This window comes from Passer domesticus, chromosome 1 (genome assembly GCF_036417665.1).
Source record: "Passer domesticus isolate bPasDom1 chromosome 1, bPasDom1.hap1, whole genome shotgun sequence".
In the NCBI taxonomy this organism is placed as follows: domain Eukaryota; kingdom Metazoa; phylum Chordata; class Aves; order Passeriformes; family Passeridae; genus Passer; species Passer domesticus.
Window position 1 is genome coordinate 30,773,073 of NC_087474.1, and position 27,254 is coordinate 30,800,326.

Here is a 27,254-nt window from a genome sequence, read left to right on the forward strand (position 1 = left end):
CTTTCAGGTCTATGTCATGTGCTAATGTACCTGACAAGACCATATTATTACAGATCTTTACAATCTTTATATTGGATTATGGGCTGGTGAAGAACAGATGCTTTTTGTACAAAGTAGAGGATAGTCCCTGTCCTAAAGTGACCATGGTCAGGTAGATCAGATGGGTAGAAAGCTGAGACAAAAAATGCATTTGGTGGAAATATATCAATGGCTTGCAAAGTTTGCTGTGCTTACTTTTTCAGTTGGTTGGTTTTTGTGAAGAGAAGGTCAAAATTTCAAGGGTAAAACAACTTTTGGAAGACCAGGTAGAACAAAACAGAGATTGAAGAAGCTCTGAAACAGTAATCATAAAATCACAAAATCATTTAGGTGGCAAAAGACCTCTAAGATCAACAACACCAGCCATTAGTCTAGCACTGCCGTGTCCAATGTCCACCCTTAAACCACGTAACTAAGTGCCACATCTACACATCTTCTAAATATCTCCATGGATGGTGACTCAACCACATCCTTGGGTATCCTGTTCCACTGCTTGACAACCCTTTCCGTGAAGTAGGGTTTTCAAAGGTTAGCTGAACACCAGGGCGGAGTTCAAGACAGAGGGAAGGACACAATAGGGTCAGCAAATCCTGCTCTTGCTTGTAAAGATGTGTGAGTCTGATCCTGGTTTCTTTTCATCTGCTTTCCTGTTCCTTGGAGTGCAGCTCTGTTCTTTTACAGAATATTTTTTCCTCTGCCCACCCCATGGATCACTGTGAAGGCAAGGAGGCAAGGGCTTGTCAGGTCCTCTTGTACACCACACAGCCTGTTTTTGTGGGGTTGCACTGGCCCATCACGCGTGTTTGCACCCCTCCTGGCATGGAAGCTGGGAAAGAAGGAGGTTTGAGGTGACATTGAGGAAGTGCTAATTTTGTCATGATGACATCTCCTGTTTTCTTGAGCAGTGTTGAAAAACAGGGCCAGTGACAATGGAAGGTCCTGGCAGTGCTGATGTTTCCATGTGTCCTGTACTGCCCTGGAGCCTCAAGACATAATGGCCCACCTAAATGTGCCAGTCAGTGGAGAGCAGACATTTGTTTTAACTACATTTTGCATGTTCAACTGGCTGGAGAACTTGCTAATTTTAGAGATATCTTGGTCCATGTTCAAGAATATATAGATTCAAGCACAATGTCTACTGGCTATCTACTAAATATAACTAATATCTTTGCAGAATATATCAGTCTTCCTTAAGACATCCTATTTTGATGCCAGATGACAACATTACAAAAGAAATATTTATTTTTTTTATCTTTAGATCATTTTGTTTCCTACACCCAAGTGCTTACAACAACCAAATGATACTCGTTATCTCTGGTCATGGGTCAGCATGTGTCTATGGGGATAAACTGGTGGAAAAAGACTAATTTCTGTTATAAAATGGTGATGGGCACTACAGACAAATATTTTGAGGAATGTTAGTAGCTGGAAAGTATTTTGCCTTGTGCCAGCAAGTAAAAAACTGAGTGGTGACAGGTTTTATTTATTAGAACTCTGTGCAGCTGTGGAGAGCTACCTGAGGAGTTCCCAGGGAGCTACGTTGACATGCCTGGTTCTGTGAGCCCAGCCTTGTCTGAGGGTGCCATGCAGTGGGTGTAACTGGAATATCTATGAAGCAAACATGTAATCCATCATGATGCTGTGCTTGCATGAAGTCATTGCTTTTTGCTGCTCAGGGCTTGTTGCAGTGCAAACTCATAACACTCTTAATGGAAGGTTTATGCAGGGCACCAGCTGATAAATGGACTTCATTGGTGCCCTTATGGAAGAGCAGATTGTGGCTCAGTGTTAAAAATAAGCTCCATTTTGTTTGTTTGAACAGAGATTCACCAGGGTTTTTTTCACTACACAGAAATTAACACCACTTATTTTCTGAGGCTGGAGAGATAATCTATAATGCTGTAGATAGTTTGCCTTATCTTTTAATTAGTTAATTATGTAGCAGGCCTTTATAAGAAAAGCAATATTTGTCTTTTGTTTCCGAGAAAGGGAAAATGCTTTTAAATTAGATCAGAGATCAGTTTAAAGCAAGGACAATACCGTAAGCATACAGTAAATAATGCCACTGCACAGCGTACCTGGAGTTGCTTTGCTGCCCAGCTGCTGTACATTTCAAATCTAAACAAGCCAGAACTTCTAAGTGTCATCATAAATTTACTTTATTTATCCATAACTTTTTCTTTCATACATATGCTTACCTTACTTCAGTTCAATGTAATTTGTTTTTTTTCATGTCAGGCAATATCTTAGTACCCATCATGGCTCCAAATCTCAGCTTCTATTTCTAAAATCTGATTTAATACATTTGCTTTGTTTTCCTGCCCAGAAGAAAACCAGCCAGTTTTCAGAAGATGAAGATTTTGCTGAGTAAGTGAGGGACAGACTTAATTGTTGCTCCTTGTCATTATTTGTAATCTTTCTTCAACAGATCACCATCACATGTGTAATTTCAGTGATTTCCAGAAAGAGACAGAGGCCCCTGCTGGCAGAGATTAGCTTTGTTTAAGCAGTTTGTATTATTTGCAGTGTCAAATGGTTTAACACACAAACTTTTCTCCTCAGTGAGTTGTACTAGGATTTCAGGGTCATCAGCTTTCACTTTGCACATAATCAGACAGGAGCTATGTAAGAAAAGGTACTCTTGACAAAGCAATCTATTGTAGGAGTTTTGCTCCAAGAGGATTAAAGAAATGCTTAAATTTCAAAGATAATCATGGGGACCTTTCATAGGGACTGTAGATTTTTTTTTAGGCTGAATTAGAGGTTGATGTGATAATCATCAGACCTGCAGACAGAAGCCGTCTCAGGTATCTCTAGTTTTGCTTGAAAATGTTGGTAAGCTATTATCTTCTCTCTAAAGTCTGGTGACTGAGAGTGGTATCCCAGTTTGGCAAACAAAGTGGCAGGCTGTCTTAGGCTTACAGTTTGGCAGTCCTGGAAAAGTGGTTGTGAAATTAAATCCTGTAAGTTTTTTCTGCAGCTTTTATGGTTCTTTTTTTTAACGGATCCATTGTGAAATCATGAATAAGACTGACAAAGTTCTACAGTGAAGACAAAGAGAATTGGCTTCCAGTAATGTTTTGGTTGGACAGGTTTTTAGCTCTTTATTAGATGCAATCAGATTAGACACATTATACCTTTATTTAAGAAGGTTCTCATCAATGTTTTTTTCAAGGCTTTTTTCAATAATTTTTTCAGTGGCATGAGACACAAAGAGAATGAAGGGGATATCTCAGTGATACATGTAGGAAAAATTAAGCAAAAAGTCCAACCTGCTGTCTCCAAGCTCTGGTCTTTCATCCCTTAGAACCTGCATTTGATGTTAAAAATGAAATTTTGAGAATAATTTTAGATGCTTATATAAATTATTAGAATATAAACTACAAGAGATTTCTTTCAATATCTCAAACATAGTTTTCTGTGGGAGGAATTACCTCGATACACACATTTCAAAATTTTAGCAATTAGATCTCATCTAATTTTGGGGCAAGTCCTCATCTAGCCTCATTCCTCTTGTAGTATTCTATGATCAGCAAATAACAGTATGCTTTAATTAGTCTGGGGGAGATATTCCAAGAGTTAATTAAAGTTTGATGCAAATTTGTCATTAAGTGATTTATCATCCTTTGGCTGCAAAGATGGCTCCTTTCTGGTGCAAAGAGCCAGATGTGAAATTCTCATGTGCTCCTACAGCCCAATCAACCTCCCTTCAAGTTCACTGGGTCTCTCTTCTGGGTTCAGTCAGAGCCCATCAGATTCCTGGTGGGATGCTTTGGAGCAACTAATGTAAAGAATGTGTAACCAGACGGCTCTGCTCCTTGGCAGACCTTCAATATTTGATAAAGGAAAAGAATGTTTCTTTCCACTTGCTCAAATATTGCCAGCAATAGCAAATGCTGAGGTGAAGATAATGTACCTTTAGGTGTCAGGAGAATATTATCTCAAAAAACAGACAAAAAAAAAAATAAAGAAAGAGGGGAGGGATAGAAGGCTTGGTGCAATTAAAAGGAGTTTAGGAACTTCACTGAGAAGGTTGTTGAAGTTACTTTACGTTACTGTTACTTTATTGATGTTTTGTCATCAGGTCAGGCTGAATCAGTCCTATCTGATAATCTTCTAGGGGTTATGAACTTGTGATTGGAGTAGGTGGTAAACAGAGCTTGTCTAGACTGGCAGGATACATCTGTTCCCTGGAGGTTTTCCAAATTACACAGAAGAAACCAGTGCCTCAGGGTAAACTAATAGATATTATTTTAGTGTGTTGAGTTCACCACTTCAAGAATGTGTTTTGTTGTTGCACAAGCTTGATAAAATCACAGGCAAAACAGTGGAATTTACACTGACAACTCCTATGGTTCCTGTGGTTTCCAGCTGTATCTCTTTTCTTTATTTTTGAAAACTGGTGGTCAAAATATATTTTACTGTCTGTCCCCTTATATGCCTCACAGAATTTTAGGAGTTTCTCCACTTTTTCCAAGGCAGCTGCTTCACGTATTATAAAGATGTGGTTGGAATTCTGGTGTTTATATTTAGTGACAGTATAAAATTTTGTGTGTCATTGAACATGTATTGGTTTAGGGGTATAAAGTTGAAGTGGGTGAACATAGGAAAAAATTTTGTCCTTGTTGTGAGTCCTTTAGTCACCTAAACTGTCTATATGCAGAGATTAGGAATGTAATGTAATGAATAAGATATTCTTATCAGGTTTACTTGCAAGGCTGAGCCCTGTGTGAGCAAACAGCAAAGGAGGGAACACTTTCGGTTTCATTCTGTGTGGATGAGCAATATTTCTGAATCTCAGATGTGGCTGAATAAGGATCTGATTGTGGCCAAATTTGGTGGATGCCAGTCCCTAAAAAGCCCTTCTGTTTCCTTGGTCCAGGGCCAAACTACCACGGCGTGTGTAGCTCAAGGCTTTCTCAGTCTCTGGTTTTCAGGGGAAGGTAGGTGCTGTTCTGCTTTGGGAAAGGCAGTGTGCTCTTCAGTGTGTTCATGGTGTCTAACTTCTTGTGCCCTTCTTCCCTGCTCAAATGAGGTGCACTGGTAAAATGTGGGCTTAAGTGGTCATTTCCTCCCTGCTGTTTCCAAGCAGGAAAATTTCTAAGCCCCTGTTAACAAGCCTGAAGATTTGCTTTGCTAGGTTTTGTGACAGTTTGATCATAACAGCCAGCATTGACCTTATTCTGTATTTCAAATGTGGTTGCACTCAAATGCAACTGATGTGAGTTGGTTTCTTTCTGGAAACCCAAGCCAAAAAGCATCCCATGTTTATGCCACCTGGTCCCATGGTCCCATACCATATCTCCCTCAGAGCAAGAGTGCACACCTCAGATTTGTTGGGGGTTTTTGCAGATAAGAAAGCTTTCCTAAATAGATTCACTAACAAAAAAAAAAAAAAAAAAGTCTTTCAGAAAAAAACAGAATTCAGAATTTAAAATGGATCTGATTCTTCAGTGCCATTCCCACACATTTTTTGGTATGGCTGTTCTTGATGTGAGCTTTCATGGCTGCCATATCCCTTTTCAGTACATTAATGGGGAGATTTCTTCAATCTTTACCACCAGGTGATGTCAAAACTTTTCTCCCCTGTCTGATACAGGGGAGAAACCTGCTAACTGCATTTCACTTTGGATGTTATTCAGCACATTAGTGATATGTAAATAAACTGAAAAAAGTGAAGAGAAGTCAGCAATGTGTTGCCACCACAAACATGTATTTCACACTTTTTCTGTATCAACATTTTAACAGAATATGAGTGATTGCCTCCTTTCCTTACAGGTAGATCTTGCCAGTTTGTACATCAGGACGGGTGCCAAGAACATGCCCACAGTGTTTTTGCTGACAGATGCCCAAGTTCCAGATGAATGCTTTCTTGTGCTGATTAATGACTTGTTGGCATCAGGTGATTAAACCAACAAATTTCTTGAAAGATCTTTTCCAATGACAAATGATCTGTGTTTTCCTTGAACTTTAAAAGAGATTATTTCTCTTTCAGGTATTTGTAGGGAGAGATTTTAGAGAGGCCATATCAAGCCATCCAACCTGAGCATTGAGTCAAATTTGGTTAAGAAAGCATTGCCTGTTAGGAGACAAATTGCTAAGGCTTGTCATGTAAAACTGTATTGACTTGGGGGGAAATGAGAAAGTTCCTTTGACTTAATGTTATGTTTGCTTTGGTGTGATTTCACTAACTTCAAACAATGTCACCATGACTGTACAAGTGTAGCATTTAGCAATGAAGCTTCACCTATATTTTGAAGATTAGAGAATATGGAATCTGAATGTGGATGTCTGGGGATAAGATGGAAGAAAAAAATGCATCTCTGGACAGCTGGAGTGCATCTTGAAAGATTTTTTGTAAAGTCATATTTACTTTTGCAACCAGACTAGTGAACAATTTAAACAGCCTGTGGAAAAAATGAACCACAATTCTGTTCTGAGGGGAACATAATTTAGAAGAGTACTTCCTATCAGGGAAAATTCAAAACAAAGTTGGTTCCTCTCCCTTAAAAAAAAAAAAAAAAAAAAAAAGTCCTTTTAGGCAAAAAGACATAAGGATAAGGAGGAGACTGTTTTGTTACTAGATATATGTAACATCATACTGTAGTTCTGGTTATGTGCTTAAACCCAGGTGGGCTAAATACCATGTAGAAGATTATGTGTCACGTGCTACCTACACCTTTGTCTTTTCACAGGAGGGGGCTCCAGACCTGTTTAGTTCATCACTGCATCCTGCAGTGATGAAGACATGAAGGTCACAACTGCAGCAGTTAGAAAAGAAGTCTGAGCCCTGGGCCTGATGGACATCAGCAAACACTCCTGGAGGTGATTCCTGAGGCTGTGGCTGCAGTAAGAAAGTAAGGCATATTTCAGGGGCAAGAAACAGTGATGAGCTGATCAAAATAGCAACATATTTCAGTTATCTCATAACCCAGCATATGTTGGCATACTTTTCTTGAAAATTTACTTGCTGATGTGTGGCACCGAATTTGCCTCCTCCCGTGTTACCCCTGTAATAACCTGCCTGTGTGGAGGTTGGTGTACAGCAAGTTTTGCTTCTAGATCTGGCTGTTGACTTCCTGCCTGTTCACAGGAAAGTCACACAGCTGCTCTGTGTCTCAGTTTCATGTCTTATGACATAATGAGGCACTTCAGAGAGAAGGTGCTCATGAGGAGTCTGTGGTGCTTTTAATGCAATTGTAAATACTCTTCCTGCTTATACATGTAGTAATTCTGTACATCTACTCAACTCTCAAACTTTTGCACAAATTATTGTAATTTCACAGAAAATGTTAATTTTTTCTACTTTTACTATGTCATATAAAACTGGAAAAATTAAAGTACATATGTAGGTGTTTTCAGATTTAAAACTGTTTAGCAATACACGTAATATGATACTATAATTGCAACAAGTATCTCACCTAAACTCTGTTTTAGAGACGTTGTTTTGGAGGGAAACTGGAGCTCCCTCCTGAGAGCTGGAGAGTAGTAGCTGGGAAAACTGGTTTTGCAGTGGCATCTTTAGAAACTTTCAGGTTGTGTAGGCTTCAATTCACTCATCATCTGAAACATCTCTGTAGCTGATAAGAAAATGAGAAGTCTGAAAATGATTAACCCTTAAGAATGAGAATGTTTTGAAAGGGATATCTGCCTCATACGTTTTGTATTAAAGTGATCTTGACTGGGGATTAGAAGAGCCTTCCCATAGCAGATTATTCCACAATGATCTTCTGTGTGTGCTCTGTTTCTCAATCTTCTGAGGTGTTTAACCACCACTGTTCCAATGAGCATTCTGATTTGACTATGAGATTTTACCAAGCTCTTATACTTTTTAACATACCACTTTCTCTTTTTCCCTTCCTCCTCTTCCCTTTTTTTCAATCCTGCTTAGGTTTTGCTGAAGTTCCCTCCTAACTCTAATTTTGTTACTATTACTTCTTCATTCCACAAATTTATTTTGCAACTTAAAGGCCAATGGAGACTTGTATACAATCTAGCGTGACATCTTCTGTATAATTTTCTATTTTACAGATTTCAATGACATGTTCAATAGTGGTGCTTACCTTCTGCATTTTTATTTCTGACAGTGCTATTTGCCTCTGTTTCATTACCATTGCATTTATATATTTTTATAAGGACGGGGGAAAGTTACTTCTAATACCTTTCTTCATTTTCTCCTTTCACATTTTTACCCTTTATGTTTTCCTTATTCCCACAGTAATTTCTTATATTTTTTCTTTTCTTTCCTTTTTTTCTTTTCTTTTTAAGGGCTTTTTGAAAGCCAGCTTTCAAACTCCTTTCACCTTGCAACAATTTCATCAGACCCCTACTGTGCAAATTAGCACTTCTGGAGGCAAGAACAGGAGATACCTATTCATGTTGCAGGGGAGCAAAGTAGTGACATTATAGTAGTGAAGCAGACATAAATTTCATGAGTTAACACACTGCTAGATATCCATATGAAATTTTAGTTAGTGCAGGGTGACCTATCACCTCCTCATTTCCCTAGATTTGAAGAATAAAAGACTAATATAATGAGGAAGAGAACAAAAGGGTGGATTCAAACAGCTTCATGTTAAAGCTCAGGGAAGTGATGTAGTCTAATTTTTCCATTTCATTTTAGAAAAATCAACATCCTATCGTAAGCCACATTTTCCCTTGAGCTCACTTATAATCTTACATCCTGCAGTTCTGTTTATGATGAGGAGTCTGTAGCTCAGGAACCAAAACTACACAGTGCTGTTCTTTGAATCTCTTTGGTTTTGTGTTGGTTTTTGTTTTGCTTCTTTTCAATCTGGATGTTACAATCAATTCTGCTCTCAATGTACTGAGAACACACCATGTAGGTGCAAATTTGAGTTGCAATTATGTCAGGTGAAGACAATGGGCCGCACCATTATAAAATATTGGTCCACAACTCAAGGGTATCTGATAGGCACCTGAGAATTTCAAAAACTTTCATAGCAAATGGTGACATAAATCCTAAAGGAAGAATTATGCTCAAACAAACAAAGTTGATGAACACTGTAGATGTTAATGTGCTGATAGGTCTAAGGCACACACAAGATGAGGCATTTCTGAAGCTCAGTGATTTGCTTGGGTTCTAGAATTTTTTCAATATCCTAAATCTCTGTACAGTAATCACTCTTAAATACTCTGCATATCACCAAAGTTTCTTGGAAAAGTAAAGACCAGAAGAAGCAATTGTTTCTCAAAAGCATGAATATGATGAGATCAGTCAGTCTTGCTGTCTCTGGAGCTGCATCTGATTTTACTTTACTTTACATTACTTTATTGGTCATGGTAACCCTTCAGCTCTTCCCCAAAGATGTGAACACCATGCCTGAATGCCTTGCAGCCTTCATGCCCTACACAAGCATACCCTTAAATGAACTCTTTCCAGTAAGTATGCTCTTTGCAGCATTTCATCTTTGCATGTTTTCCAGGTTCTCACTTCAGTCTCCTCAGTGCTCTTAAACATTACTATATATTCCAAAGTCAGACATGTTAAGTGATTTTTCTTTTGAACTGAATCTCTGTTATTCAGTCCATGTGCAGCCAGTTTTCTTCTTGAGCTGCTGATGGGTTCTTCAAATACTTGCTCCTTCATTCTCGAGCAAGTTTCTTCATAGTGTATTTTCCTCGTGTAATGTTTACAGTCCCTCAGTGGTTGTTGTCCCAGTCCCAGCATTAAGAACTAAATTTTCTGGTTTTAGGGGAATGCCATTTCTCCAGTTTCCTTCCAGCTTGGCACGACTACTTTAGTCATCACATCCCTATAATGGTCACCTCTTTCTATAGTCCTGTCAGGATTTAGCTGGCTCCCCATTTTCTATAGTATTTACAGTACAGTAAATAGGCAGAGTGGGTGTCCTGCATTGCCACAGGCAATCTCGTCCATATTTTTATGATTACTTTTCTTCTAAATTATTGTCGTCTTTCATTTCCAAATCCTCTTTCATTAGGACACATTAGACTTTTCCTTGTAGTTTGTCTTGCTACTGACAGAACATCTATTTTTATTCGTGAATCTGAGAGGAACTTGTGAAGCCCCATCAGAGCTCAGTTTTGGCCAGCTGTCATGGTTTTTCCTTTGAGGGCATAAATACACATCTATCTACTCGAGTGCTTAAATCTCAGCCAAAAAGAACTATGTTTTTAGGGTTTATGGTTCTATGTTAAACTAATGCTGACCCCAGATTTGTTTTGGATTTTGGTTTGGGTTTATTTTTTGTTTGTTTTGTTTGATTCAGTAGGGAGTAGCTATCGAGGATTTCTAAGTTCTGTAGCACAGAAAACATCTGTTTCTTCTGTTGGCAGGCTCCTACAGAGTTCCTGTTTCTGTATGAATAGCTCCAGGCTTTTCTGATTTGGATGTCAGCCATCTCTTCTTGAGCACTCCGAGAGCTGACTTTTAAGGTTACATCTGTATTAGTAAAATTATGAAGGGCATTTTGTGGTCCTGGGGACTAGTAGCATGAAAAGGATGGTATCCATATGGCTTAGCTTTTCCCATGCTCTACTGACAAAATGATGGTGGTAGCATAGAGCTGGTCAGGACTAATTCCTGGTCTGTGCAGCTCCTGATTCTTGCAACAGCATTGTTTAGTTTCATATGGGAAAACAATGAGAGTACACCAACAGTTAAATAGGATGGGCCCCGTCAGAGCAGTGGCCAAGTATGTGCCAAGGTGCTGTTTAGTTTTCTGTCTTGCTCTGTTTGAAGCACTTAGTGAACCTAGAGGGCCTGCATATTTGAGATGAGCAGGAGGAGTCTGAGCCAAAAAAATGAAGTGTAAGATGCACATCTGTAGTGAGAGTGACATGTGTGAGGCTCAAATGCACTCTTGAGAAAACAGGGGATTTGTGTTCTTAGGAGCAGTGAATGCTACACGGAAGCTGATACTGATTTCACAAGATAACGGTGCTTTTTTCCACAATTATCGTCTTCATTACTCCATTGTGTGTTTAAATCTCAAAAGATTTAAAGAAAAGGATGTGTCTATCTTTGAAAACTTACCACATCTTTCTATTTCTAGATTAAATACCTTCACTGTGATATTTATATCCTGGTTGTCTTGCAAGACATTCACCATTTTTTACATGGAGAATTTCTTATTCTTTGGTGTTTTTTCCCTCTGTCAAATTAAACTGTGATGTATGGCTTGGACAAAAGATAAATGTTTTCAAAATAAGACCCTCTTGCTTATGCAAAGATTGTACAAAATGTAGTCAGTAATAATTACTCAATTTTCCTCACAGCTCTCTTGCTAGCAGATCACACGGCATCTTCATTATTCTGTGTGCAAAGCAAGCAGTGCACAAGGTCCTTTGTAGTATAGGGAATTCACTGGGGAGAATGCAAATGAACCCTGAAAACATGCCATATCAAATCTATTCCTGGTGTGAATTTACCAAACTTCACTAAAACTAAAGGAGAAAGGAGGGTTATGCTGCGGTCAGGAGCTGGTTACATTCTTTTTGTGACTACCTTTTCAAGTATATGCTGTATCCTATATTTTTGTTCACAAAAAGAAATTAACAAATAGATAGTTATCTAATCAGGGTATTATATTATATCCAGGGCTGTGCTGGAATTTCCTGCCTAACAATATAGTATAATAGAAATCTCTTAGCTGTGTGTTTTAAGGAAAAATAATGGAAATTTGAATAGTATGTCACAGTTTAAACTCTAGGGCCAGATATTCCAAGAAGTAATTTATTAAATGATTGAGAAATTGTTCTTCTACACTTCATCCTGTCACAATAAACAACAAAGTTTTTGTATAAGTAATTCATTTTACTACATTTTTATTGGATTTGATAATTTCTCTTCATTCCCTGTAAGGTTTCTAGAATCCAGTTTTGAAAAATTCATCTACTTTCTCTCTTAGCCTTTTTAATAGTTTAATTCAATTGCTACCTACTACTTTGTAAACCTGCACTTGTTAAAATTGTATTTGCACATTTGAATACATCTGCCAAGGGCAAGGAGAGAACAGAAGAGTTCTGGGTATCACTTAGTGAATCTAGAATTTAGGTGCTAGAGTAGGGTTTAAAGCAAACAATCCTAAAAGCCCAGTATTGCCTTCTCAGGGATCTGCAGTTCATATAAACTAATGAAGCTCCTTATATATGCAAGTAATTCTTCTAAATCACTCCTAACAAATTACATTGGATAGGGAAAGCATCCTCTCCCCTGAAGTTCAGTGTAAGATTGATATAAATAGTAATCATTCCATACAAACAATTTTTCAATAGTCAGGGAGATTAAAATATTACTTAGGATATAAGACTAAAGAAAACTAAATTCTGATTTTTTTTTTTTTTTTGCAAACGGCCTAAGACTTTGACTTGAACTCTTCTTACAGTCCAGTACTTAGAGAGTTAAGTCCAAATATGAGCAGTGTGAGGAGCGTAGGAGGGTGTAGCAGATGAAACTCAAGCAAGTCTGTGTATGGTTTGCAGCTTTGGAGGTGTGATAGATTCAGTTTGGCACCACTGCTACAGCAAGGGCACTTTCAGCAGCACATCAAAGCAGGGACAGGGCTCTCCAGGCTCTCCATTGCTGCTGCCATAGCAGGGATTGTGTGCAGGTCTGAGAAGGTGGCCACTAGGGGAATGAAGAGGAGAAAATTTGGTTCCCCGGGATTCAACACTGCTCACCAAGAGTTTTGGTATTACAACTGAGAATATAATTTTTTTCAGAAAATGAGGTGATATGGGCAAGAAACATTTAACTGAAGGATACATAGTGTAACCAAGAACCAAATTCAGAAAACTCAACAATGTTCAAGAATCGTGAAACAGACCTAGCAGATTCTTCCCCTACATTTTCTCTTCTTCTCTGATTCAGAGTTTTGTGGTAGAGACCATTTATTCTTGTATCTTTTTGATTGTTTCTTCTGTGTGTGCCCATCTTTATCAAGAGCAGTAAATTCCAAGACCTTTCTGTGTCTTTGTAGAGTTTCAGTATAATTTTCACCACTTGGCTGGAATTCTACTTGGGCATTTCTGCCATTTCCTTCTTCAAACAGTCAACGTAGATTATTTCTTCTGTACCTTAAGCCCATTTTTGTAACATTCCTGGACAACTTGGGTATTCTTTGTTTGACTTTGTTCTACTATCTAGGTTATTTGCATGAATTCCTGTATTGTGTTTTCTAGTGCAGATATGTATTTTTAGAAACTATGAGATGGTGGCAATTGTTTTCCATCTTCCATTTTATCTTCTTTCCAGATACCATTGAACCATTTTCTATTGTTACTATCTCCACATCACTTTATCTCTTCTGGCTGCTTTAAAACTCAGTGAAATATTGAGCCAGGTCAACCTCTTCCTTTCATTGCTTCTCTTCTTTTACTTCTTTTCTTTCAATTTTCTGCTCTTCTTCCTTTTTTATCCATTTTTTTTTTCTTATAGGAATGTCAATTCTCAATTAGCCTAAAGGAAGAATAAACTTGTCCCTTCCCTGGCATGCCTGATGGCTCTCCTGGCTCGTGTGGCTGTTAGACAAGTTATAAACTCTTCTGAAACCTTTTGGATGTTTTCTATTGGAATTAACAACATCAGTGATATATAGTTTGAGAGGCCCTGTACCATAAAAATAGCTCCTTTAGTAAGAAGCATAGAGAAGAGACTCCATTCCTGTCTTAATAGCCTGATGTCTGTCATTTTACCAATTAACCAAGAGCACATACAGTGGCCAAAGCATGTGCTAGCTGTACTGTGTTCACAGAATCAGCTGAGACCTAGAATAAACCTTCATTCTCAAATGCAAGCTTCTTTCTGTAGACCTGCTCAAGACCCAGTCACAGTTTTATTTTCCCTTGAATATTTTGGCCTAGCCTTTTTGTACATCTCTTCCCACTTTTATTAAGAATGATCCCTTAAAATTCCCATGCAAGCTAAGATCCAAATCTCCTTTTATTCCTACTCTTTTAGAGGGGTTGTGCTGCACATAAAGAGGCTTGAATAGATTTAGAAATTCAATAACAGGGTTTCTGTCACCATGACCAGCTGAATGTGCACCTTTTGGCTGTCTGCATGCCAGCCAGTCCCTGTGCCTACCTTATCATCTATAGCTATCAAACTGAGAAACTGATACCAACATGGAGTGGAAGGAAGCAAAAGTGACATGTCTGTTCAAGGGAAAAGGAGCAAAACTTATTTGCTCAAGGTTGCTGACAAAGTTTATTGGCTGCCAAATTTGGCTTGGAGCCTCAGCTGTGTTCTGGCTGGTGCTAGACCGTGGTTCATTGCACGCATCTCTTTGAGGGCCTCAACTTGCCCTGTGATTCTTTTCTCTCCCTGTTCCCTCCCTCCCCTCTGCAGATTGTCCTGTGTTCCTGTCCTGTCAGTGCCATGCTGTGAGCGTGAGCTGGGAACTTCCCAGCCATAGCTAACTGCCCTGCTATTGACTGGCTTCCTCAGTGGCCATGGGAAGCCCTTCCCTTCAGCAGCAGGAGGTTCATTGAGGGAGCTGAGGGGGTCGAGGTACAGTTTCAAGCTCGTCACTTTCCTAAGAAAGCAATGGAGATCACTGAAAGATTGATAACTGAATAAGCTGGGAAAAAACAACACTTTTTTTACTCCTTGCTGCATACTTACTGCCTTTGGTGTTGTTCAAGTTCATCCCTGCTAAAAGTTGAATTTTAGTCGTGTGTCACTGCCTGATTCTTTCAAGAGATTTCAGGGAGCTGTCTAGCACAGGCAGAGAAGTGAGGGAAAGAGAAGCACATAATTCATAACACTGTCTTTGCAGAATCCTTTTGTCCAAGTCTGTTTAGGATCTTATCAACACAGTTCTTTTAACCCTTTCCAATGCAGTTAAACATATTCGCTATAGCTGTAGCAAGTAAGGCTGAAATATTGTTGTGCACAGTCCAGGTGAACCAAAGACTTCTCCATCTATTCAGCAATTAGACAGGTAGAAGTTTCCCCTGGAAAAGCAATCCATGGCACCACCTGGCAAATGCATTTTAGCACTTTAATATCTGGGCAATTATTCTCCTCTTGTTGCTGATTGATGCAGAGTGTGACATGTTTGTTTTCAGAAAAAAACCCAAACAAACAACATGCATTAGTGAGGTTCTCTTCGGGTGAAAGGAATATTCTCAGATTCTTCTAAGAGTTTTAGCAAGCTGCCTCTGATGTTGTTCCTAGCATGGCACAACATGCAGCAATTTCCATGCTGGCAGCAAGACTGCTGGAATTATTCAGGTAGACCTGGAAAATGCTTTCTCTCCTTCAGAGATTGCCATTGCAGAAGTTTTACTCTGGAGTGCTGTTATATTTGAGACCATTTATTTGTATAGGGGGGTTTTATTCGGGTAAGACTGAGGATTTCAGGAATTCCCAAGGAAGTGCCGTCGGGTTTTAGTTGAGTGCTGCACCAGGCAACTCTGCATTTGCAGTGTTTCTCCTCCTTTCAGACCCACACAAAACACAGCAATAGTCGTGAAATTAAGGTGAAGGAGAGGACGAGGGATGCCTGGCGCTGCTTCCAGGGGGCCGGCGGGCACTCCCCCTCCCGGGGCCGTGCAGGGAGCGGGACCCACCCGCTCCAGGCTCCGGGAATGCCGCTCCTGTGGCGCTCCGGCGGCACACGGATGCCTCCTGTAGGACTGCAGAGGAGGGAGAGATGCTTGCAAGTAAAACTGGCATTTGTGTGTTCCATCAGCTGCTCCTGCTTTATTTTTACAGACGTCTAGTGTCATCAGGATAGGTGTTTGTTGTCTGGTGAGCTGGGGGGGGGGAATATCCAATTACATTAATTTTTAATGTGATGCCAACTTCTTATTTGAAAGAAACAGATATGATTGCATGGAGAAAAGAGATTTTTTTTTTTAAATTTAAGCATTATGTTCCTCAATAATTCTTTTCTTTTTAGATAATTAATAAAGATTTCTCTGATCTTAGCAACTGTTAATGAGTTTCTGCTTTCACTTTGGTGTTAACTGCTCCTGGTAAGTATCTTTCTTGTTTGATTCCCAGCAAGAGAAATAAATGTCAACTAACAGAATAACATGACACTTTATTGACAGGGAATTAAGGGGTTTGTGTCATCAATGTACATAAAGCAGTACCGGGTTTATGAGTCATGTACAGCCGATGGGGAGACCAAAAAACAAAGAACAGAATGCAAAAAATAATAGGATGAGGCAGGGCAAAGGTTTTAAAGTGATGAGGAAAAGGTACTCAGAACAGAGTCATTGAGGTAACAGAGAAGCTAAGTCAGTGTTATGGGCGGGGAGAGAAAGGGAGACAGGAAGAAAAAGCAAAACCGAAGCAGAATGGTAGGAGAGGTGTAAAGCAAAGGGTCTGAGGAGGAGCAAAAGGAAAGTCAAGGGAGGATGACCAAGTTAGTAAAGGGAGGGGCAATGGAACAATTGCAGAGATGTATTAGGATATCAAAACAATGAGAGGGGCTGTGTGGAAAAGGACCACCCTGAAGAAAAGGGAATCTTAGAGTCTGCCATCCCCTCTCCATCGAAGATTTATAGGAGGTGGTGTCCCCTCCTTCTCTCTAGTGCTGGTGTGTTAATGTGTCATTTTGCTTGCTCCATTTTAGATACTTCAGGAGAGTCCTTCGTTTGTTCTTGGCACAGAAATCTTGTTAGCTAGTGCTCACCTGTGTCTGGTTCGTGCTGTTCCTTGTCATTGATCAGCAGTGTGAAGTATGCTACTGAGTGATTATTTTGACATAATTGACACTTAGCTCCTAATTGTCTTTTTCACACTTTCAAAAAAAATTGAGCAATAGTAGTTGATAAAGGATTTTTTGTTTAATGCTGTATAACAATATTACAGGTTAATTTTAGTTAGGGTAGCTTGAAATTAAGCTAATGGGTTTTTTTCTCTTAAAAGTTCAATACAAATATGGCATCATATTTATAGTGCTTTAATTAAAAATGTTTAAATGGTGAAGGACAACCATAAAAAGCTCCCAGTGATTGTGGGAACTGAGAAAGAAATTTTGGGGGTTTTAGCTTGGAGATTTTTTCCCTCTATCTCTTTGTTTCCAAAAAGCAATTGCCCTTCTGGAAGATGCAGTTTATCCAGGGAAAGAGGTGGGTCAGGTTGAGCTCAGCAGGGAGATGGTGAGCTGCACAGTCAGTATGTTCTAGGAAAGGTGCTGCTGTGAACATCCCTTTTACCCTGTGTGAAAGTGTCTGAACACAAAGAACAGTGATCCCCCCTGATCGTGGTGTCTATTGGAAGCAGGCATTGCAAGACCCTTTTCACCTGGGAGGACACGGGCCAAATGTGTGGGTTAAGGACAAGAAAGAGTGAGTTCAGAGGTATTTGAAGGGAAATGAAAAGTATCAGAAATCTAATCAATTCTGATGCCTTTGATTTCTTGGGGGAGAGGAGAGGAAAAGAGCCCTCTTCTGTTTCAGTACTGAAATTGCTAAGCTTCATTTTAAAAGAGCACAAGAAAAGAACAGGGTGTAGCAGCTCTGAAATCCATGTAGTGAGCTTCACGAACTTACAAAGGTGCTTTTATACCTCATTTGATATAAGATCTGGTCGACAGTATTTTTAAATAATCTGTGTCCAAATTCAGCGTGACAGGCACCCTCCCTTTCTTACTTTCATCTGGTGTCACGTATCACTCAGTGCAGAATAAAAGGATCAGGATTCTTAATTCACCTCTTTGAAAATAACAACCATGTACATCTCTATGATCTTTGAGTATTTTATTGTTGCTGTCTTTTATGCTGCTTTTCTGCTGCTCAGCACCAAACAGCACCCACTGTTAAGCATACCAAGGATAAATTAATTATGCCCTCAGTTCATCATACTCCAAGATATTTTACAATGTTCAGTGTGACAGAGGCCACCTGGAGTAATATTTTGCTTTCTCTTCTTGCCTCTAAAACTACCCCCTGTCCACCCACTCATGCTTCCCAGTTACCTTTTTCTTCTAGAAAACACTGGGCTTTTTTCCCCTCAGTTTTGATAATTGCCTGCAACATGTGTTAATTTTCAGTGATATTGGTATTTTTTGTTCTTTGTTTGGTATGTTTCAGCTAGCTCAACCTAACTGTAGAGATATTAGATTTTATATTTGATAGTAATGACTATTTTGCATCATGAGAAAAGATAGAGGGAGGACGCAGGCAAGATCCCTGTATAAACTACCCATAACTTGCCTCTTTTTTTATGTTTAAAGTCAATCAGCGAAGGCCTAGAGTGGAGAGATTGTATAGACTGAACTTACTTCACCCTCATATTTTCTTTCAAAATGTATATAGGTTTAATGCTCAGTTGTCTTTAGCACTAATGAATAGTTTTGATTTATACCAGCCTAATCTTCATTTTTGGCTTCAAGCTACTTTATGTTTTCTAGTGAACTGCTGTTAAATCAGATTTTGTTACTGTATCAACTCTTTTTTGTTTGCGCTTTTTTTTTTTCCCTGTAAAGAAGGCTAAATTAGCAATAATAATTTCCTTTGCCTACAACCCTGAATGGGCATATATTGAAAAGTACAATGTAGTATTAAAAAAAAAAATCCTGGAGATAAATGAATGGCAGAATAAATAATTTATGCTAATGAAATTACTGCAATTAGTAGTTCCACAATGACCCTTTTAAAAGCCACAGCTGTTAATGTCAGGAAGTGCTGTCACCGCTGACCTTATCATAAGAGAAAGTGACAAATTGAAAATGCAGGGAAGACCAATCCTCAAAGAGGTCTGTTCGGGAACGATTAGTGTTTTCTGAAAACCAGTGTGAATTACAGCCAGCTGCTCTCTGGCTCGGCGTGTCTCCCATGCTGTGCCATTTTGTTAAGCTCGATAACAATAGTTATTTTGCCCCATTGAGACAAGTTGTCTCGGGCCACTTCCAGCTCTACCGGAACCCACTCCGTCCCTCGCTGATTTACAAATGAAACTGTTGTTAGAGGGCTTTTCAGGGCTGCTGAGGAGAGACCTCTCATAAGGATCATGTGTGAGGAGGCTGTCTTTCACCGGGAAGAGCTGTACTGCAGGGTGCGAGTGTGTCGCAAACAATGAAAAAAGGAGAAAAGCGCTGAAATGCATTTCGGTTGGAAGCAAAATGCTGCTCAAATCTGCATAAAATGTCTGTTCCTGCTGACTAGCCTTCCTTTTACAAACGATTTTTCAAAAAATGAATTTGTGCTACTTTGCTTCCACTAATGATGTTCTGGTTTTTCCTGTTTGCAAAGCAATTTGCCTCTGCTTTCCCTAAATGCAAATCATTCTTTATTTAGTTCTTGCTTTAATTTCTGTTTTTCTGATCATAGGTGAAATAAGTATTCTTCTAAACTAGCTCTGAAAAGGCACAAGGAAATAATGAGTTTTCTTACTGAGAAAAATGGCAAGCCTTTCTGCAACAACCTGATTGTAATATTAATGATGTAGGCTTAAAACATTTGACTGCATCAACAGCCACTCATGAGCAATTTTCCCAAAGTTCCCTAAGCATTATTGACAATGCTTTGGTAAATTACGTGTGACTTTCCTAAGAGTTGGTGTAGCTCATTTAATTCATATTAATTGATTTTTAGGCTTCCCTTGATTAATTGAACTGGGTTCGTCTTGTAGAGAATGCAATAAATAATCATTAAAATGAGGGAGATGTGACTCCACAAATGATAAAGTTTAAGTGTGCTAGAAGTCATAGAGGACAAAATGAAAGTTAGTTACAGTGATGGAATGAAATGGGTTTTCTTAGTATTTCCCTTTTAATTTTGCATACATTACTCTTGCTTAGACATGTATATGATTTTATTCTATTAGTATATGTGGATAGGGTCCCTTGAAACAAACAAAAAATATTTCTGGAGATTTCCTATTTCTTGTTTAGCCTGAGAAAGTGTACTCTAATTCAAAGGACTGGAGTGATATCTTCTATTTGCTAGTTCAGTTTTCAACAAATTTAGAAATTGGACCTTTGAACTTTGATCCTGAACCCCTCTTCTTGCTGTCAGAGGTGAATCAAGACAGGCATTTTATCTCTTCATTTGCCTCAGAAACACATGACTTAATGACCATCTGGAGCTGTTTTAAATGTGCCTGGCCTCTTTTGATTTTTCCGTAGCATGTGAAGAGAAATTTCCGGCCTCCAGCTGCATTTTGGTCTCTGTGATGAGAGAGAAACCCCATGTGGTGCTGTGTGGGACCCAGCCCAGGGCCACAACAGTGCTCTGGGGTCCCTTCTGCAGTGTGCTGAGATTTCCCTGCAGCTGGAGTTATAGTTGGTGGTTTGATGCCTGGCTGGCACACAGGGAGGAGCCTCCACTGTCTGAACTGAGTGGATCTGAACTCCAGGAAGTCATAGCTACTTTTCTGCTTAATACCCCTTGAAAATGATAGAAGGTAATTTTAGCACACAAATGTTGCTGATTTTCTGACATTTTATGGTATCTAGCGGCTCAGCTTTAGGGGGAGAACTCCACAGCGGTCTAAATCCTGCCCTCGTTACAGGTTGTTAGTCTATCTTTCAGAAGCACAGATAAGCAGGGGTGGAACAACTTTGGAAATATAAATTGTGGTGTCCAGTTCTGTTCAAACTGAAGTTGATGGCAAAAATGCACTTCAAACAGGAATTTGATGATGTATGAAGTGTGTGAGGACCAGTGTGATTAGAGCAACCACTCTACTGTGTTTCTTTAACCTACAGAGGATTTCTCTTTGACAGGAGTTCCAGAGATGAAGTAGAAAATCCATAGAATATTAACTGCATGTAGCAGTATAGTGAGCTGGTTTAATCTCTGCTCCTAGTTTTTAGGAGTGTTTACTAAAAAATAATAAAGTATGTTGAAGCACTGAGCTTCTGTGGTGATGACTTGATGAATGCCAGTGCAAAATTAATTAATTTATATGCAAAACAGCTGGGGAAGGCTCATTTTGCTTTAGTGTTTTTTACATGATGACAGCATTGTATTTAGGGTAGATTGAAGGAGAGTTTTATAAATGAGCCATCCTTAGAAACATACATGGACATACTTAACTTTATATAGATATACTTAAGTTTGGAAGCATTTCTTTGTTCCTCTGTTTCCATTTGTTCTTTTTCCTTGGGTATGTACAGCCACTCATCCAGAACTGCATGGTTTATGGGGATTTTATGGCTTCTGCCCACACCAGTGTGAATGTCCTGAGTGCCAAGTACAATAGGCAGTACAATTGCACCACTCCAAAGAGTTTTCTGGAGCAAATCATGCTTTATAATGTCCTCCTAGACAAAAAAAAAAAAAAAAAAAAAAAAAAAAAAAAACCACACACACCAGAAACACCAAGAGGCTATCATCACACATGGAACACTTGGTAAATGGCATGCAGAAGCTTTCTTCAGAAAGAGGGAAGCCAGCAGCTTTCCAGGTAAACTGTAACAACCTTTTTAATTAATTCCTTATAAATAATATTTCTTCTATTGCAAATTCATCATAATCTTTTCATTAGACTGACTAGTTGTGGAGTGGCATTTTTGTGTTTCATTGACATTACCTGATTTTTGAAACTGAGGTGTTTGGGGGTTTTTTGTTTGTTTTGTGGGTTTTTTTGTTTGTTATTGTTGTTTTTTAATATAAGCTCTTTGAGAAGCTTTTAATATAAGCTCTTGCCTTTGGGAAGAGGGGACAATCCATTTAAGCAAGGACAAAGTCTGGAGGGAGGGGGAGCTACTGTAAAATGGTGGGAGGGAAGCAAGTGTCTCAGTAAAAGCTAAACCCAGGGAAAGAGAAGAGGCAGCTCCATACGGGTGAATTTTGAGGGGCAATGAAAGCAGGAGGAAGAGGTGTGAAGCCTTTCCATGAGGTGCTGTCACCTGCTTGTGAGGCCAGTGCCACTCAGCCCCAGTCAGTGCTGCTGCTTGCAGTCCATTGGTGGTTGACCAGCCCACAAAGACAAAAAGGAGGGGAAACTGCTTAGAAACCTTTACCCCATCCCACCCGTACACATGTTCCCTAATCCCCTTTGCAAATTTTGAAGACAAACCATAATCCAGCTATTTCTTTATTAAAAACTAAAATTCTGTGTGCTTTTTTGCAAATGAGATGCTCAGCTGCAGGCTTTGCATAACATTTCATCTTAATGCTGTTGCATTAGGTTAGTAATGGGAGCTGGTTGTCTTATTCCCACCTTGTCAACTGAAGACCTTCTGAAAAATGGTCAACAGAAAAGAGTGGCTGTGTTTTTAAAGTCTGTTTTTAATAAAGTAGCCCCTGGTAGTAAATTATTAACATGTTCTTTTTTTCTCTGATTTCTAATTTGGTGAGGACCAAATGGTGATTGGACAATTTCATGTGCTGCATGCTGTGCTGGCTGACAGACCCACAGCTCCAGGCACTGTCTAGCCAGACACTTGAATACTGAGCCATTTTTACCCTGCACTCTGGAGCTTTACAGAAGAATATGAAATGAAGCACTGTTTAGTATTTTTCTTAAAGAAAAAGACATAAAATCACCTTAAACAAACTGAAAAATAAATGAATGAAGAGATTTGGGATCTCTACAGTCATCTGTTAAAACTCAGTATTACAGCTTGGTCAAATAAAATGGTCAAATTTTGAAAAGATAAATTCAGTTTGTTTTGTAAGACTTCAGGAGCCCACCAAATCAGGAGAGTCCTCAACACCTTCTGTATGATTAAAGTTTAAACCCGCTAATATTTGTCTTCCACTTTTTTTTATCAACCCAATCCAGATCAGATTACCAAGACCCCTCTGGTTAAAATATATCTTTATTATCTTCCAGACAAAATGATGGGTAGATTAGCAGAAAAAAAAAAAAAACCCCTCAAACCATGCCAAACTCTCAGTTATTTGAAAAATTTTCTTTATATGTGATAAGATATTGTTGCTGGATATTTTTATATGACTTTCTCAGCTGGCAGGCAATGAATTGCCATTTCAGCACAACAACAGGTAGTTTTTGTTCAGCAGTCTCTGAGCGTGCCTCAGCCTTTCAGCAAAGCTCTGCTGGAATTATCTCAGAGGGATATTTTCCGTGGCATCCCTGTGCCTTTGCGCTGGCGCCTTTGCCGCGTGCAGCAGCTGCGCCTTTTCTGCACCGCTGAGACACCCGAGTGCAGCCCCAGCCCCAGCAGCAGGACAGACATCTGAGCTTCTCCTGCGAGCTGAGGGCTCTGTGGTGGGTGCAATTAGGCTGCCATTATTAAATTATTTACATCCACAAAATTCTGTCAGGTACAAACGGAAAAAAAGATTTAAAAAAATGAAAAGACAATGCTTCTCGTCAGACCCACGAAACATGAATTTTGTTTTCAGTTCAGCTTTGGATCTCAGAACCATGCCTAATGTTCTGAATAATGCATTACCTTTTGCCCTGTAGGTAGAAGATCTAAAATCCAAACTTGCTACTCAAGAGGCAGAACTGCAACTGAAAAATCAAGATACTGAAGCTTTGATTGCTAAGATAGGGTTTCAAACTGAGAAACTGAGCCAAGAAAAGGCCATTGCAGATGCAGAGGAGCTAAAGGTCAGTCTAATTCTCCTATTTACTGATGTTGAGCTATATTTAACACAAAATAAACCTTTTTAGGAGAACAGTTTTTAACAACTTCCTCTCTAGGGAGCATAAAGTCTAAAGAATTATTATACTTACACGTGTAACAGCATTTCACACCGTGATTACCACTTGACCTTTCTTTACATTATGCCTTTTCCTAACCTTTTAGCTGTTTTAATGAGATGAAAGAACAATAAATACTGAACTCATTCAAGCATTTAATGGATGTGGATCTTGAGAATCAGACCTATTTGTAATACAGTAAAGGTCAAAGAGTCATATCTTAACACTTCAGATTTCTAAAGGCTTTGAGGCTCTAGGTAAATTGAACAACTCAATTGATACAGTCCATTCCACCATTTTACAAGGTACAAACCTTGAATCTTAAGATTATAATAGCATTCCTGACAATATATGTCTTTAGCGTTGACTCTCCTTCTTTTTTGCTCTCAGTTCAGCCTATTAGCATTAGTTATCAACATCTGTGTTGGAAACTCAGAGGCTCACATGCTTTACAGTTCACCACAGAATGAATAGAAATGCATCATTTCATCAGGAGTCTTAAAATTTCTATCTGCAGTTGCAAGCATGATTTTGAAATAAATCATCAGTAGCATGGAGTGCTGTAAAGTGAAGTTCCTCTGCCTTTAGAGTCTGGAAGGCTCATTCAAATCTAACATTGTGCTGCAAAATCTCATGTACATTGTGTCATTGACCAATAGTGCAGAAATGAGTTCTTAATTGACTTGCAAGAATTGTTAATAGCCTGATTTTGAGATATGGATACTTCAAGTTTCCAAGGATTTTGTAGTTTCCAGATATTGACCAGCAGGGAAGACTGTCCTGTCTAAACATTCAAAATAGCCTCACATTTTTTCTATTTTGTTTCTAAAATACTTACCACCAGATGATATTTAACAACTTTCCAAAAACCTTGCATCTAATCCTAATTTTACTGAGAGAAAAGTAATTTTTGATACTGAGATAAACAAAGACATGATCAGGACCTTTATATTTCTCTGGATTATGCTAACTACAGACTTCAGCCTTTTGCTGATCCATATATCACCTAAGATTTAAAAATGGCCATGAAGTTTCAAGTCCAAATCATGCAATTAATTAAACTTGTACAAATGGGATCCAACAGCTCAACATCCTACCAAATACTCTTCCTGTGATTCTTTTCCTTTATTGGTTCCATATGCTTCTGATAAATTTGGATGTTCAAAATACACCCTTAACACAATTTTAATTACTTCATTAAGCAGCTAGGTGAAACACATAGAGTGATTATTGTGAGATAATCACATCTTTGGGCCACTTTGTTTCAGGGATGAAGTTCAGCACCTGACACTAATGATTACTGTACTCCACTGTTCATTGCTTTATTGCACTTCTGAAATGTTTTCATTGGAAATGAAAGCGTCATTTTGTGCTACATTAATCTAAAACTGTTTCATAAGGTTAATGATAGTTTCTAAACACTAATTTTCTCTCATTTTTTGTTACCAAAAGAAGCCCAGCAAATGAGAATACATCTTTAGCTAAGTAATTTGTGAAGACTCTTCCTAACGGATTAAAATATGTCACCCTTTAAAAAATTATTTTGGCTTTCCTGTTCTATAGATTTGAAATTGGAGTTTTCAAGAGCTTTCTGAGTTTTACAGCCTTAAGCAAGTAAATACCTTGGAGGTATTGACTTGGAGTGAAGTATTGCTTAAGAAAGAATAGATGAAGAATGGAAATCACTTTAGATCCAATGTATTAGGAAAAGTGAGTTCAGTCTGCATTCACATAACTGTGGCAGGCTGCACACCTGTTTAGTAATAAACAAGGGTTTTACCATGAACATGACACTGGTAAGGTTTTAAAATAGTGGACAGTAATGCTGCTGTTATTTTGTTGGCCATTATTGTGCTCTGAATGCTGTCAGCCCCAGCAGCTTACACGTGAAGGTGCATATGCCATTGCCTTTTAAAACAGGACCTACCCCTTTAAAGACAGAAAATGTGCAGGTATATGTTTGACAGTGACACTAGCTGAGGGTTAGGAACAAATCATAAAAGCTGCATCACAGGACATGAGGGAGATATTTAACTTGATTAGTAACTTTTCATTTATAATGTAATGCATATTGATTTTTAATATTTGTTATTGCCACAGACAGTAGCTGTGTGTGTCCTATCTAATAAATGTGTACATGGAAAATGTCCCCAGCAATTGTAGAAACAGGTTTTGTAAGGGTATTAAATTCTTACAGAGGCTTATTACTGCCAATGCAGAGTGCTCGATCCAAGTATTAACATCTTGATCACTGTAATATCTTCTTTCTGTGTAATTAAACTAGGTTTAAGCAAGACCTGACAGGAAATGAGTCTGTGAGATGAGTATGAGGTACAAGGATAAGGATGAACCAAGAATAACTGACTTCAGCCTCAGGCAATGTATCTTTAAAAGTGTGTATGGTAATCTTTCAAATACACAATTGCTGATGATACAGAATGCCCCCCAGGTTTACTCTCCCACATAAATTTGCTACAATGAAATCATAATCTGCTTTTAAACAGATAATTAAATTGTTGCAGAAGGTTGTGGAGGTACTCAGATTTCATGTAAGACTGATGCTAACTGATGTAAAGTCACTGATCTAAGCCACTGTTAAGCCTTCTTCTGTCTGTGTCTCCTCCCAGCCTCTCATGCACCCCCAGTCCCCACACCAGCATGGAAGTACAAAAATCAGTGTCTTGACAAAGCTGCTTGAACTGATGATTATTCAATTTCCAAACCTGAAATTAAGTACAGTGTTTCCATCTAGGATATTTACATTTCTCTGATTCCCTCCCTTGTTGTGACCTACGGTTTCAGACCTGAGGAATAAAAAGAAGGCAAATTTGGCAAAAGGTGGAAGCTGGTTTGACAAATTTTTATATGTTTTCCTATACCTCAAGACTGGAGTGACTATTTTGCTTTTTAGGGAAATCTCCAGTGAACCACTGACCCAGTCATTGCCTTTTTGGTATATTCTCTAATTATCTAAAAGAAAACCCTTTGAAGGGGAAGAAGGGGCAGTGAGGGAAAAAAGTCTCAAAATCTTAGCAAAAAGTCTTGTTTAGCTTCAGCTTTTGCATTTGAACCTAGATCATGAAAGGCTTATAGCTTACTACTGCAATGGCAGTGGCTACTGAGTTCCCCCCTGTGTTCAGTAACTCCTCAGGAGTAACAGACTGCCCCAACATCCCCCAGCTTTTTTGTACAGATACCTTACCTGATCTCCTGCCCTGCATACTGGTAACACCCCATCCCTCAGGCATGGCAGTCACACCACTCACTTTGGTATCATCTGGAAATTTGCTGAGGGTGAACTTGATCTCACTGTCTGTGTCACTGATTAAGATATTAATTTCTTCTGGTTGTGTCTCCTCCCAGCCTCTCATGTGCCCCCAGTCCCCACACCAGCATGGCAGTACAAAAAGCAGAAAAGGCCATGGCTCTGTGTAAGCCCTGCTCAAAAGTAACAAAAACATCTCTGTTTATCAACCCTGTGTTCAGCACAAGTCCAAAACACAGCCCCATACCAGCCACTCTGAAGAAAATTAACTCTACCCTAGCCAAAGCCAACATCCTGTCACATTAGGGGAAAGGGCCCAAGGACAGAAGCTGGAAAGCCACACAACTCTTTATAGGAAAGGTAAATATCAAATGGACATCAGAC

General features: G+C 39.0%; 1 protein-coding gene across 1 annotated transcript in view; it reads left to right on the plus strand.

Moving 5' to 3' along the window:
* DNAH11 (dynein axonemal heavy chain 11) overlaps window positions 1-27,254 on the plus strand; it is a 131,000-nt gene that overhangs the window by 50,814 nt on the left and 52,932 nt on the right. The window contains exons 20-24 of the mRNA XM_064412132.1: window positions 2,366-2,406; window positions 4,744-4,982; window positions 5,818-5,941; window positions 6,735-6,896; window positions 23,366-23,512. The gene's annotated coding sequence lies outside the window, so the exon portion shown is untranslated. The remainder of the gene's footprint in view (window positions 1-2,365; window positions 2,407-4,743; window positions 4,983-5,817; window positions 5,942-6,734; window positions 6,897-23,365; window positions 23,513-27,254) is intronic.